Here is a 13,707-nt window from a genome sequence, read left to right on the forward strand (position 1 = left end):
AGTCCAGAAGGGTTCCCTATACCATTCACCAGTGGTTACATGACATTATTATAGTGCAGAGAAATCATAAAGTTGATATCGGTGTAGTGTGTGTATAATTGATATCGGTGTAGTGTGTGTATAATTGATATCGGTGTAGTGTGTGTATAATTGATATCGGTGTAGTGTGTGTATAATTGATATCGGTGTAGTGTGTGTATAATTCTAGGCGATGTCATCACATGTGCCGATTTCCCCCCTTCTGACCTGGTCTTTTCACCCTGTTAACAGCTTTCCCAGAGCAAAACTTTAAAATTTTTTTTTTTTTTTTTTTTTTTACATATTTTCTTGTTTTTTTTTTTATTGCCCCCCTCCCTCCCTCCCACACATCCCCTCCCTCCCCATAGTTTTATGTCCATTGGTTGTACTTATATGAAAACTTTAAATTTTGATGACTTCCCCTGTATCATTGTTTTCTTTTATAGATGGTGCTTTTTAAATATATATATATATATATATATATATATATATATATTATTGATTTCAGAGAGATATAGAAACATCAATGATGAGAGAGAATCATCGATCAGCTGCCTCTTATACGCTCCTACACCGGGGATCAAGCATGTGCTTGACCAGGAATCGAACCATGACCTCCTGGTTCAAAAGTCAGCACTAAACCACTGAACCCAGGCATAAATTGTGATTTTGGTGCCACTTCTAACAACTTTTCGTCAAGACCTACGTCTCAAAGATTTTTTTCCTGTGTCACATTCTATAGATTTTATACCTTAACATTTTACATTTGTATATGACATTTAAAATTCCTTTTGTTGTTCATCCTCATCTAAGGATATTTTCCCCATTGATTTTGAGAGTGAAAGGAAGAGATAGAGACAGAATGAGAGAAACATCAATGAGAGAGACTCACCGATTGGCTGCCTCCTGCACACGCCCAACAGGGGCAGGGATCAAGCCTGCAACCAAGGCATGTGTCCTTGACCGGAATCGAACCCTCAGCCCTTCAGTTCTTGGGCCAATGCACTAACCACTGAGCACCTGGCGAGGGCATGGGTGTGACATTTTTTGAAGGAAAACTGGATGTTCGCATTTTGTGTGTACTCTCCTGATTTTCCTATCTTGGCAAAGAAATTCACGATTTTAACAAGGGTTGGTTCAGGAAGCAAATGGACAAACAAAAGAACACATCTACAAACCATGACTGGCTCATGGACCATTAAGCTACAATCTTTGGTACAGAGCAACTACAGGAACACTCTTCCTGAATGTTCCAAGGACAAAAGAAAGGAAACTTATCATTTAACCTTTGAAAAATTCCATTTTTAGTCCTTTCAGATTCTATACTACAAATGTAGATGACTGCTTACCAAGGAACGGGCTAGACATCTCCCAAGACAGGTAGGACTATTCCCAAGAGCATTAAAAAAGGCTGGTCACCAATGCTACCCAATGAACTCTGCCATAAAGGAATCTAGCAGACCTCACACGAGGGCCGTTTGACACGGAGTTTTGGAGAGCAAAGTTGCAGAGATAAAATCCATCATCAAAACTATTACAAGCCCCTGGAGCTTAAGAATCAGCTTGTATAACTAACAGTTTTAAACCTGGTGTTGTTTTTATAAGGTGGAACTTTCAAAGAAATTCCTCTACGGCTTTCTTGAACTGCAGCCATCTGATTTCCACCTGCAAGTATCTTCTGTGAACCAATTCACAATCAGCACAGAGCTGCTCCAGAGAAAAGTAAAATCAACCACAAAATGCTGCTTTCTCCTTGCCTAGCACAAATAATCCAACAGCCAAGAAAATAGCGTAAGTTGAGCTTTTGCTAAAGAACTACCACAAACTACCAAACTTCAGGGAACAGGGAAATAATTCAGGTTCTGAGCGGTTTATAAAAGGAAGTCTAACTGAAGAGGCACAGCTTGAAGAAACTGGAACACAATTTGTACCTGCCGAGGGGTGCTGGGGGAGGAGGAGGAAGTGGAAGAAAATGCATTGTATTAGCAAGACTTCTGGATATGAAGCCTCATGGGGGTACAGGGGAAACTTGCATACTTAGGCAGTTTATACCTAATTGAACACACACAGTTTCCTGTATTAAGTTCGGGATATGCCTTTCAAACTCTAAAACCAGAATCTAATTTTACCATTAAAACACTAGAGTATTCGAGGTAAATGAGACTTAGGATAACCAAACTGCTTTCATATCCTCTGTCCTTTCCTAAAAGGCGGCCTCAGGCCTTCCTTTCAACCTTTTCTCATTCGCTGATGAAGACACATACTTCTTTCTTTTCTTTCTTATTTTTTTTTTTAACATGCTAGGGTTTAGGTGATATATTTTTAAATACATTTTATTGATTTTTTAAAAAATATATTTTATTTTTTACAGAGAGGAAGAGAGAGGGACAGAGTTAGAAACACCAATGAGAGAGAGAATCATCCATCAGCTGCCTCTTGCACACCCCCCACTGGGGATATGCCTGCAACCAAGGTACATGCCCTTGACCGAAATCAAACCCGGGACCTTTCAGTCCACAGGCTGACGCTCTATCCACTGAGCCAAACCGGTTTCCGCTATTGATTTTTTTTTTACAGAGAGGAAGGAAGAGGGATAGAGTTAGAAACATCAATGAGAGAAACATTGATCAGCTGCCTCTGCAACCAAGGTGCGTGTCCTTGACTGGAATCGAACCCACGACCCTTCAGTCCTCAGGCCCACGCTCTATCCACTGAGCCCAACTGGTCAGGGCAAGACATACTCCTTTGAGATCACCTTCCCAAGCAGAGGAACCACGACGTTCAGAGAGGAATAAAAGGGCGGGAAAGCGGTGTCCTACGCGGTCGGCGGGCGTTTCCCCACGTGGCCCCTCCTCCCGGCGAGCGCACGTCCCCGGCCCGGAAACCGCGCCCCCGGGGCGGGGCTCCCCCGCCTCCCTCCCCGGAGCGGGCGGGACCGGAGACCAGCCAGGCCCGCCACCTCCGCAGGCGCCCTTACCGGAGCGGGGCGTGCCACAGCCCTTGGCGGCTCCGCCCGGCGCCGGCCCCAGACCGAGAACACGGACCGACCCCACCGGGCCTCCTCCCGCTCCGCCCGAACGCGCAGGTCCCGCCCCGGCGCGGTGCACGCTGGGAATTGAGGCCGCCAGGCCCCGGATGCTCGGGTCCAACAGCGCCCCCTGCGGCCAGGAGGAGCGAGCGCTGCTGCAGGAGCCCAGCCTGCTGCCGGAGTAGCCGCCTTCTGTCGGGATGGATCCTGGCACAGTCTTGGGGGCTCAAGGGCGATAGACAGAGACCAATGAGAACCGAAAGAGCTGGAGAGGGACGAAGACAGGGATGGAAATGCAGTCAGCTGGAAATGGATGGAAAGGGGACAGGGACGGGACACTTCATTGAGACAGAGACAGAGGTCACCTTTCAATTCCCAGGGAGGATGGAGGTCTGGTTCCTCCCGAAAAAATCGACCCTAGTCATCTGTGAGGTGACCCCAGGAATCAGATTGCTAGGGTGGTCAGACATCAGGGGGCATTAACAAGCAGGTCTCATGTTGTCATTCTCTCATATTTTTCTTTTTAAAAAAATATTTTTAATTGATTTTAGAGAGGAAGGGAGAAGGAGAGAGAGAGAGAGAGAGAGAGAGAGAGAGAGAGAGAGAGAGAGAGAGAGAGAGAGAGAGAGAAAATCAATGGTGAGAGAGAATCATTGATCGGCTGCCTCCTGCACACCCCACACTGGGGACTGAGACCACAACCAGGCATGTGCCTTGAGTGGGAATCCAACAGTGACCTTCTGGTTCATAGGTCTATGCTCAATCACCGAGCCATGCCAACTGGGCTCATACGCTTTTTCTATATCAATATATATATTACAATGTGGTTTCAACAAATAAACTAAGAGGACACATTCAGTTTCATATGACCCAGGGAAGGGTTTCTGAAACACAACCCCCAAATCAAAACTTTTTATAAGAGTCTGGTCATGGTGGCTCAGTGGTTGAGCATCAACCTATGAACCAGGAGGTCACCATTCAATTCCCAGTTGAGGCCAATCCTCAGTCAGGGGCACGCAGGAGGCACCCAATCTATGATTCTCTCTCATCATTGATGTTTCTATCTCTCCCTCTCTGAAATCAATAAAAATATGTATTTTAAAAACTTATAAGATTCGGGTGGGAGGATCCAAGATGGCTGCTCGGGTATACACCTAGCCGCAGCAGCTCACAACAATTTCAAAGGAATACAACTAAAATGTAGAGTGGACATTGCCCAGAGCTACAGGTAGTCGACTGACTGAAAACTCTACAATAGGAAGGAGGGAGAAAACCAGAAGGAAAATCAGAGGAGCTGAAAAAAAGCCTAAGGTACGGAGACATGCTGCGCGTTCGCACGCACGCGCGCGCGGAGAGGTCGCAGCCGGAGAGGAGGAGAGGGCTGGGTGCTGCCTGGCGTTCCCTAGCAGGAAGGAAATAGAACCCCCAGCCTGGGCTGAACCCCCGAACCGGCAGCGCTGAGCCCCAAGTTATGTGCCAGACCCTGGGGACCCAGGCTCCGGCAGGGGGAGACAATCCCGGGGGACGGCGAAATGCTGGGCCCCCGGAGTCGCGCGCACATGGCGCTCAGAGGACTGAATGTTGACTCTGATGCTGGATTACCCTAGCCGGAAGAAACAAAGCCTCCGGCGGCAGCTCTGAGCCTCAGTCCAGACCTCCCCGAACTCCAGGTCTGGGCCAGTCCCTGGGGACCCAGGCTCGGGCAGGGGGAGACGGGGCTGTGAGGTGGAGTCCTGGGAGCGCGGCGAAAGGCCGAGCCCCCGGAGTCGCGCACATTGTGCGCAGAGGACAGTCTGTTGACTCTGATCCTGGACTCCCCTAGTGGGAGGGAGAAAGAAAGCTCCAGACTGGAGGAACGCCACGAGGAGCAGGAGCCCCTGCCGGACACCGGCCAGCTGGGCGCCAGCAAGGAGCCGGGCGACGGGGCCCCCAGTGGGGGGGGTGCCCCTGAGCCTTCGACTGCTGAGCGCTGGCAACGGAGCCAAGGACGGGGGCTGCTTCCTGGGCGGCGCCGACCCCGGCAACAGGCTGGAGCAGCGCGGGAGCCCGCGGAGAACAAAGGGGTGCCACAGGCCAACCTGCTGAGCTCCCAGGACAAGGAGGAAGAAACCAAAGAAGTTCTCAATGTGAAGAAATCAAGTGAGAGCAAATGATAGTAAAATTACTTAAGAAAGAATACAAAGAAGATCTTGAAAAATCAAAGACTAAGTCAGAACTCAACGCACCAGCCAACATTGCAACATAAATGCGTTTTGTTGTTTTTTTTTAAAAAAAGAAAAAAAAAAGAAGAGAAAAAAGGGACAGAATGTTGGAACAGCGGCGACCAGGCCTAGAGTGGCCAGGCACAAGGCAGTGGCAGCTGGGCCCGGAGCAGCAGTGGCCAGGCCCCAGAACAGCAGCAGCCAGAACAAGAGCATCAACGGCCAGCACTGGAGCAGCCAGACCTGGGGCAGAGGCAGCCAGGCCTGAGGCAGAGGCGGCCAAGCCCAGGGTGGCCAGTCCAGGAACACCCAGACACGGAGTGGCTGGGCCCGGAGAAGCCCAGCCCAGAGCAGCCGGGTTGGGAGCAGCCAGACCCAGAACAGCAGTAGACAACCACGAAGAATCCAGGCTGGGAGCGGCCAGGCCCGGAGCAGCCGGGTCGGGTGCGGCCAGGCCCGGAGCAGCGGCGGCCAGGCTGGGAGCGGCCAGGCCCGGAGCAGCCGGGTCTGGTGCGGCCAGGCCCGGAGCAGCGGCTGCCAGGCTGGGAGCGGCCAGGCCCGGAGCAGCCGGGTCTGGTGCGGCCAGGCCCGGAGCAGCGGCTGCCAGGCTGGGAGCGGCCAGGCCCGGAGCAGCCGGGTCTGGTGCGGCCAGGCCCGGAGCAGCGGCTGCCAGGCTGGGAGCGGCCAGGCCCGGAGCAGCCGGGTCTGGTGCGGCCAGGCCCGGAGCAGCGGCTGCCAGGCTGGGAGCGGCCAGGCCCGGAGCAGCCGGGTCTGGTGCGGCCAGGCCCGGAGCAGCGGCTGCCAGGCTGGGAGCGGCCAGGCCCGGAGCAGCCGGGTCTGGTGCGGCCAGGCCCGGAGCAGCGGCTGCCAGGCTGGGAGTGGCCAGGCCCGGAGCAGCAGCTGCCAGGCTGGGAGCGGCCAGGCCCGGAGCAGCCGGGTCTGGTGCGGCCAGGCCAGGAGCAGCGGCTGCCAGGCTGGGAGCGGCCAGGCCCGGAGCAGCCGGGTCTGGTGCGGCCAGGCCAGGAGCAGCGGCTGCCAGGCTGGGAGCGGCCAGGCCCGGAGCAGCCGGGTCTGGTGCGGCCAGGCCAGGAGCAGCGGCTGCCAGGCTGGGAGCGGCCAGGCCCGGAGCAGCCGGGTCTGGTGCGGCCAGGCCAGGAGCAGCGGCTGCCAGGCTGGGAGCGGCCAGGCCCGGAGCAGCCGGGTCTGGTGCGGCCAGGCCAGGAGCAGCGGCTGCCAGGCTGGGAGCGGCCAGGCCCGGAGCAGCCGGGTCTGGTGCGGCCAGGCCAGGAGCAATGGCTGCCAGGCTGGGAGCAGCCAGGCCCGGAGCAGCGGCTGTCAGGCTGGGAGCGGCCAGGCCCGGAGCGGCCGGGACCGGAGCAACCGGTCCCAGAGCAGCCGGGTCGGGTGCGGCCAGGCCTGTAGCAGCAACAGCCAAGTCCAGAGCAACTAGGTCGGGAGCGGCAGTGACCAGACCCGGAGCAGCTGGTTGTGGAACGAACCAGAGCAACAGAGGCCAGGCCCGGAGCAGCCAGGCCCGAAACAGCTCGCTCCTCGCCTGTACCTGCCCACGGCTGCCTCTCAGACATGGCTGGAAACTTTTGCGGGAACTTGAGGGTCTGCTGAATCAAGTGATGAAGGCTTAGATCTGGATGTGTTGAGTTAGTATAGCGCTGGGGTGTTGATCTGTAAGTGCCTTGGGTGGGGCCTGGATGAGGCTGGTTGACCTATTTGGAAATGTCTTTTGTGTGAAGTGTATCATTGGGCATGTGGAGGTATTATTGATATGAGATAATGCTAAGTAACAGATTTACTATCTGAAAAGGGATTTACTATCGGGGAAAGGGAGGGAGGAAGAGACTGAACATAAACTGTGCACCTATGGATGAGGACAATGGGGGATGGGGAGGGGGCGGAGGGTGGGGTGGGAACCTGGTGGAGGGGGGAAGAAATGAGGAACCTTTGTAATAATATGAACAATAAAGATTGATTTGAAAAAAAAAAAAATAAAATAAAAAAAAAAAATAAAAACTTATAAGATTCATTTGATATCAACATTTAATTTTTCATCTGACAAAAAATTCCTTAAACAAGAGACTATGGGTTATGAAAAACTGAAGCTCAAATGCCTTAAAGAGATGCAGAGTTTGGAGGAGAGGTGGGGGAGGTTGTCTTGGTCTCACGCTATGGATAACTTCAAAGTAATCTCAACTGAAAAACAGGTGAAGAGCAACAATCTACTCCTTGCTCGTGAAGCGTCAGCTTGCCTCTGGGCTTCCTCTTCTGCCCAATATACCAAGCCAGGTACAGACTCCGTTGTCCTCCAATGTAACCTTCAGTGACCTTCAGCTGATGCCAACCAGGACTGATGCCTTTTTGGGAAAAGAGAATGGTTATGGCGTAAGAATTGCCAGTACAGTTGAGCAGGACTAGCAGCTCTCTGTTGAGTCAGAATTGACAGCGCATATATGAGTGGCAGTGTAAAGAACTTGTTAACTATATACCATAATTAATAAGAGGGGGTATAGCTCAGGGGTAGAGCATTTGACTGCAGATCAAGAGGTCCCCGGTTCAAATCCGGGTGCCCCCTTCAAGAATTCCTTTTCCTCCTGGAGATAAATTGACAAAATCAGTTCTATGCAGGCCATACTCTAGTCCCCTTACAGGAGGAGGCTGGATAGAGCCTATGAAATGGTACCTTTACATGGCTGTCCCTTTTTATTTTGGGTGCAGGTAGGTACTGGGCAGAGCCTTCAAGACCAAGTCTAAGACCAAATTCATTGCCAATACCCTCGTTGAGGGTATGTCTCCTGGGACCAATTTCAGTATCATCCAGGGCTCAGTCAAGAGACAAAAACCAAGCCAGTTATTTTAACAGAATTTAATGTCATTGTTAACCAGTATACCAATTTCCTGTAGCTTCTGTAGCTAAGTACCACAACATGGGTGGCATAAACAACATATTTATTGTCTCACAGTTCTGGATACCAGAATCTGAAATCAAGGTGTCAGACTGGCTGTGCTCTCTCTTTCCGAAGGCTCTTTAGGTCTTTCCTTGCCTCTTTCCAGCTTCTGGTGTTTGCTGGCAACCCTCAGCCTTCCATGGCTTGTAGATGCTTCAACAGCCTGGTTTACAGAGGCTCCAACCCAGCATCCCAGAGCAGAGCACAGAAAGGTGGACATGGAGCCTGCAGACTGTCATTTGTTCATCTCCCCCAGCAGTTAAAGGGCTGACTGTATGGAGATTCGGGCCTGGGGATGGGTCAGCATTGGGCAGAGAGCTCTGATCTGTAGCCAGTCAATTGTGTTCTCTCTTTGAGGTGCTCCATGCTTGGTCAGGCCATGAGGCATTTTGAATCTGTTTTCAGATGCTCTGCACAAAGACTACCATGTAGATGTGAGTGTGGATCCTTCCAGCTGTCAGGGAGGGCTCCCCATATTACTGCTCTCCTCTCGGGACTGAAGGTGGGGAGGTTGTGGAGCTGGGAGGAGGGAACCTATTGCTTCTTCTAATGTGGAAAGGTGAGTTAGCATAAAGCAGGTCTGACAACTCAGCCAAGCTATGTGGACGGAGTATCTGGACAGACACTCTGGGTGTGGCCACACAGGGAAAGGGTGTTTATTGGGCCTCACTGGTATGGCAGGGGGTATAGCTCAGGGGTAGAGCATTTGACTGCAGATCAAGAGGTCCCCAGTTCAAATCTGGGTGCCCCCTAGCATTTTAGTCTCAATGGTCATAAAGGAGTTCCAGTTTCCTCTCTTCTTTCTGAATCTGATCTCTGGTCTTCCTGAAAAGGGGAAAGAAACTGAGGAGGCCCTTCCTGCCCAGAGCAGGGCAGCTCTGCTCAGATGATGTGTTTATCCCTCTGCTCTGATCTCCCCACTGTCCCCTCACCTGGCCCCTGCTCTCTAATATGATCTTGATCTCCTGGCTGAGGTTGAGGACTCTGACCTTTGCAAGTAGCCAGAGAGAAGCCTGGGATCACTTACAAAAGAACAATAATTGGACTGCTGATCGATTTCTCAATAGTTGCAAGGAAGCCAGAAGATAGTGCAATGGCACATTTCATATGTTGAGAAGAAATAACAGTCAGCTCTGAATTCTATTCCCAGCTAAACTATCCTTCAAGAACAGGCCAAAGCTGAGAGTTTACCACCTACAAATTCTCACTAAAGTAAAATTTAAACATACTTCAGAGAAAAGAAAAATGATCCCAGGTGGGAGGTCTAAGATACAAGAAGGAAGCTCAACCAAGGAAATTGTAATATATATCAGTAAATCTAAAAATCTGGCCAGTATGACTCAGTGATTCATGGTCTGGTCACATATCCAGATTGTGGGTTAATCCCTCGTATGGGAGGCAATACATCGATGACTCTTTCTCTCTTTCTCTCTCTCTCAAATCAATTAAAAATTATTGACCATGTAACATAATATTAATGTCTAATTTATAGTTTTTTAAAACATAGAACTAAAATACTCAGGCTTCTCTCTGGCTACTTGCAAAGGTCAGAGTCCTCAACCTCAGCCAGGAGAGGAAACTGGAACTCCTTTATGACCATTGAGACTAAAATGCTAGGGGGCACCCAGATTTGAACTGGGGACCTCTTGATCTGCAGTCAAATGCTCTACCCCTGAGCTATACCCCCTGCCATACCAGTGAGGCCCAATTAACACCCTTTCCCTGTGTGGCCACACCCAGAGCTTCTGTCCAGACACTCCGTCCACATAGCTTGGCTGAGTTGCCAGACCTGCTTTATGCTAACTCACCTTTCCACATTAGAAGAAGCAACAGGTTCCCTCCTCCCACAGCTCCACAACCTGCCCACCTTCAGTCCCGAGAGGAGAGCAATAATATGGGGAGCCCTCCCTGACAGCTGGAAGGATCCACACTCACATCTACATGGTAGTCTTTGTGCAGAGCATCTGAAAACAGACTCAAAATGCCTCATGGCCTGACCAAGCATGGAGCACCTCAAAGAGAGACACACTTGACTGGCTACACAGATCAGGGCTCTCTGCCCAATGCTGACCCATCCCCAGGCCTGAATCTCCATACAGTCAACCCTTTAACTGCTGAGACTTCCTGGTCATAGGATGATGCTCAACCACTGAGCAATACCAGGCTGGGATTAGTTCCCTTTAATGCTTTCAAGTTTACTCTAAAATTTTCTAGCCTGGCTTTTAGCTCCTTGAACACAGCGAAATTGTTATTTTACAGTGTGTTTTCAGTAGTTCTAATATAAAAAGTTCCACCTGGCCAGTGTGGCTCAGTAGTTGAGCATTGACCTATGGTGGTTCTCTCTCACCATTGATGTTTCTCTCTCTCTCCCTCTCTGAAATCAATAGAAATATAATAAAAATAAAAAAGTTTCCTGTTTAGATCTATTGTTTCTATTGATTTTCATGGATGGTTTTTTCTTCCCTGTGTATATAGTGATCTTTGGCTATGCGTTAAACATTTGATTCAAAACTTTGTTTGTAGGATCTTAGGCTGGGTAAAGATAATATCCTTCATTCTTGTTGTTGTTTTTTTCAGTTACCTGTGGATGCTAGCAGTCAAGATACTTCAATATAACTTCAACTTTTTGGGCCATTCAGATGACACAAAGACCAGCTACAAATTCTTGTAGTGGCTGATTTCTCTCAGTTCACCCTTACTCCACAGGGTGCTAGCCCAAAGCCAGGGAGAGTTTCACCAATGTCCCTACTCAAGGTGACCCTGAATTCTGACTTCTCCCCTCCAAATTCCTGAGAGGCTTCCAAAAGTTCCACCGACTGAACACCACCCTCAGACACAAAGCGGGCTCGGGTGTGGAACTTTAACTTCCTGTCTCCCATCCTTTCCACCTCGTATTTCCTGTCTAACTAGCTAGCTCTTTGATGTTTTTAACGAGATGTTTAAAATATTTTCCCAGCTTATGATTTGTCCTTGTAGGAAATATTGCTTCAAATGACCTTGTTCACTAAGGAACATGGAGACTCCTTTGCAGGATTCTTTATACCATTTATATGTCTTCAATATATTGTTTGAATTAAAAAATCATTATATAAAGACAATTTCACCAAGGAAATACTAACCTAGAGTAAAAAAGAAAAAGTGGTAGGAGAGAAAGGAAGTGGAAGAGAGTCAGGTGGTCAAGTCTGTGGTAGTGACAACTCCCCTGAGAAATTTCCAGAAAGAGGACAGAGCCTTTATTTTTTTTAAAAAAATTATGTTTTGCCTAAACCGGTTTGGCTCAGTGGATGGAGCGTTGGTCTGCGGACTGGGGGGGTCCCAGGTTCAATTCCAGTAAAGGGCATGTACCTTGGTTGCAGGCACATCCCCAGTAGGGGGTGTGCAAGAGGCAGCTGGTAGATGATTCTCTCTCATCGATGTTTCTAGCTCTCTATCCCTCTCTCTTCCTCTCTGTAAAAAAACAATAAAATATATATTTTTAAAAATGATGTTTTTATTGATTTCAGAGGGAGGAGAGATAGAAACATCAATGATTAGGGAACCATTGAATGGCTACCTCCTGCATGCCCCCTACCAGGAATGGAGCCCACAATCTGGGCATATGCCCTGACCTGGAATCAAACCGTGACTTCCTGGTTCATGGGCTGACACTCATCACTGAGCAACTCTGGCAGGGCTACAGCCTTGACTTTTGAAATGGTGATTAAACCCTTATAGTCACCACTGGTAAGTAGGAAGATGTATTTCCATACTTCACAAGTGGTATCAACAAGAATAAGGGGTCAGCCTTCTTTCAGGAGGCTGAGGAAATGAAGGTATTAATGGAAAGAAGGGGAATTCCTCACACAAGCCATGAAGGACCAGCATCCGGGTCCTGGTGGTTTGGGCTCACTTCATCAGTCTCTTCAGTTTGATGTGATCACAGTAGGTGGTCAGGGGAGGACACATGGAGCTGGTGCCAATCCAAATCCTAAATTTTTACCACATTTAATAGTCCAATGTGAAAAGAAAAGGCAGACGTTTCAGCACCAGCTTGAGTAACTAAAGTGGTCAAAGAAATAGGGGGCACCTGGATTTGAACCAGGGACCTCTTGATCTGCAGTCAAATGCTCTACCACTGAGCTATACCCCCACTTACATATAATCTTTCATTAGCACCTTTTCACCCGTGACACTGCATGCAGGATAGCTGCCTGCCTGCAGGTCACTGTTTTTTCTGCATGTCCCAGAGCATGGCAAGTCTCCTCACTGAGTCCACTGTCTAGTCTTCAGGGCTCATCTTCCTCTGGTTGTGGTAATGGCACCAGCCTTTACACTTGGAAAGGCCATTTGAGACTACACTAGTGTTTCTACCTAAACCAACACATACTTATCAGAACGATCATGGTGAGTTCCAGGTCCTCAGTGAACCTCACACTCAGTGGAGGGAGAGCCTCCTCCCTATTCTAAGGTCTCAAGAAGGGTGCTCATTGGTCCACTCATTCAGTCAGTCACTCACTCAACAAACGCAGAACATGTGAGGTACCAGGTCCTGTCAACCACATTGAGGGCTTAAAACATTGTCCTAGTTCCAATAGGAAACCAAATCATGAACCAAAGACTTTGCACAGGAGTGGCAGGAGCCCAAGAAGAGAGCCGCGGGAGCAGGGAGTGAGGCGCCCCCCTGCCTGGGGAGTCAGACAGGCCTTCCTGGGGGAGACGGACAAGGAGGGGTTTGCCAGAAGCAGCTGGCGAGGATTTCAGGCCAAGGGAGGAAGAACAACAAAGGGAAAAGCTCAGGAAGGCTTCAGGTGATGTCACTCATGTGTGCTCATTGACCCGGGGACCATTTTGGCTTCCTGCATTGTCACACAGCATGACAAGCCACAACCTCCTTTGATAAATTCTCACAGCTATCCTAGTGTTGTCTGATTCTAGCACAGTTTTGGCCGGAACAGAACCCAGGCCCAGGGAGCACAGGAGCACAATACAGGCCCCTAGAATAGGACAGTCAATATGGGGAGTGAGGGGCCGTAGTGGGCCAGGGGCCAATATGGGTCACAAGAGCAATCATTTGCCTCTTTATTTAGCACTTCACACTAAAAGTGAGTTGAGGAAGGGGGCACCTGGACTTGAACCAGGGACCTCTTGATCTGCAGTCAAATGCTCTACCGCTGAGCTATACCCCCAAGCCTGCTTATGAGCCTTAATTATACCTCTTCAACTGTGCACCTGACTCCTACTTCTGGCCTCCTACAGTCCAGCCTCTGGGAGCAGGCAGCCTGCCCTATGACACCCTGGCTCTGTCATCACTCGCTCACTCGTCCACCTCTAAACACCTGCTGACCACCTTCCATGTACCAGACTCATCCTTCCGCTTCATTTCTTTCTTCTCCCTCTCTGGCCCACTTTCCTGTGCCACCCGGTTCTGTTGGCCCTACAGTGGGCAGTCATTGCTTCCCAGCCTAAGAGAGCCCTCGTCCCCTCTGGCCTCTCCTACTAGCCACTCGGGGGCAGTAAAGTC

This window comes from Pipistrellus hanaki (genome assembly GCF_964339955.1).
Source record: "Pipistrellus hanaki genome assembly, chromosome: 10".
NCBI lineage: Eukaryota > Metazoa > Chordata > Mammalia > Chiroptera > Vespertilionidae > Pipistrellus > Pipistrellus hanaki.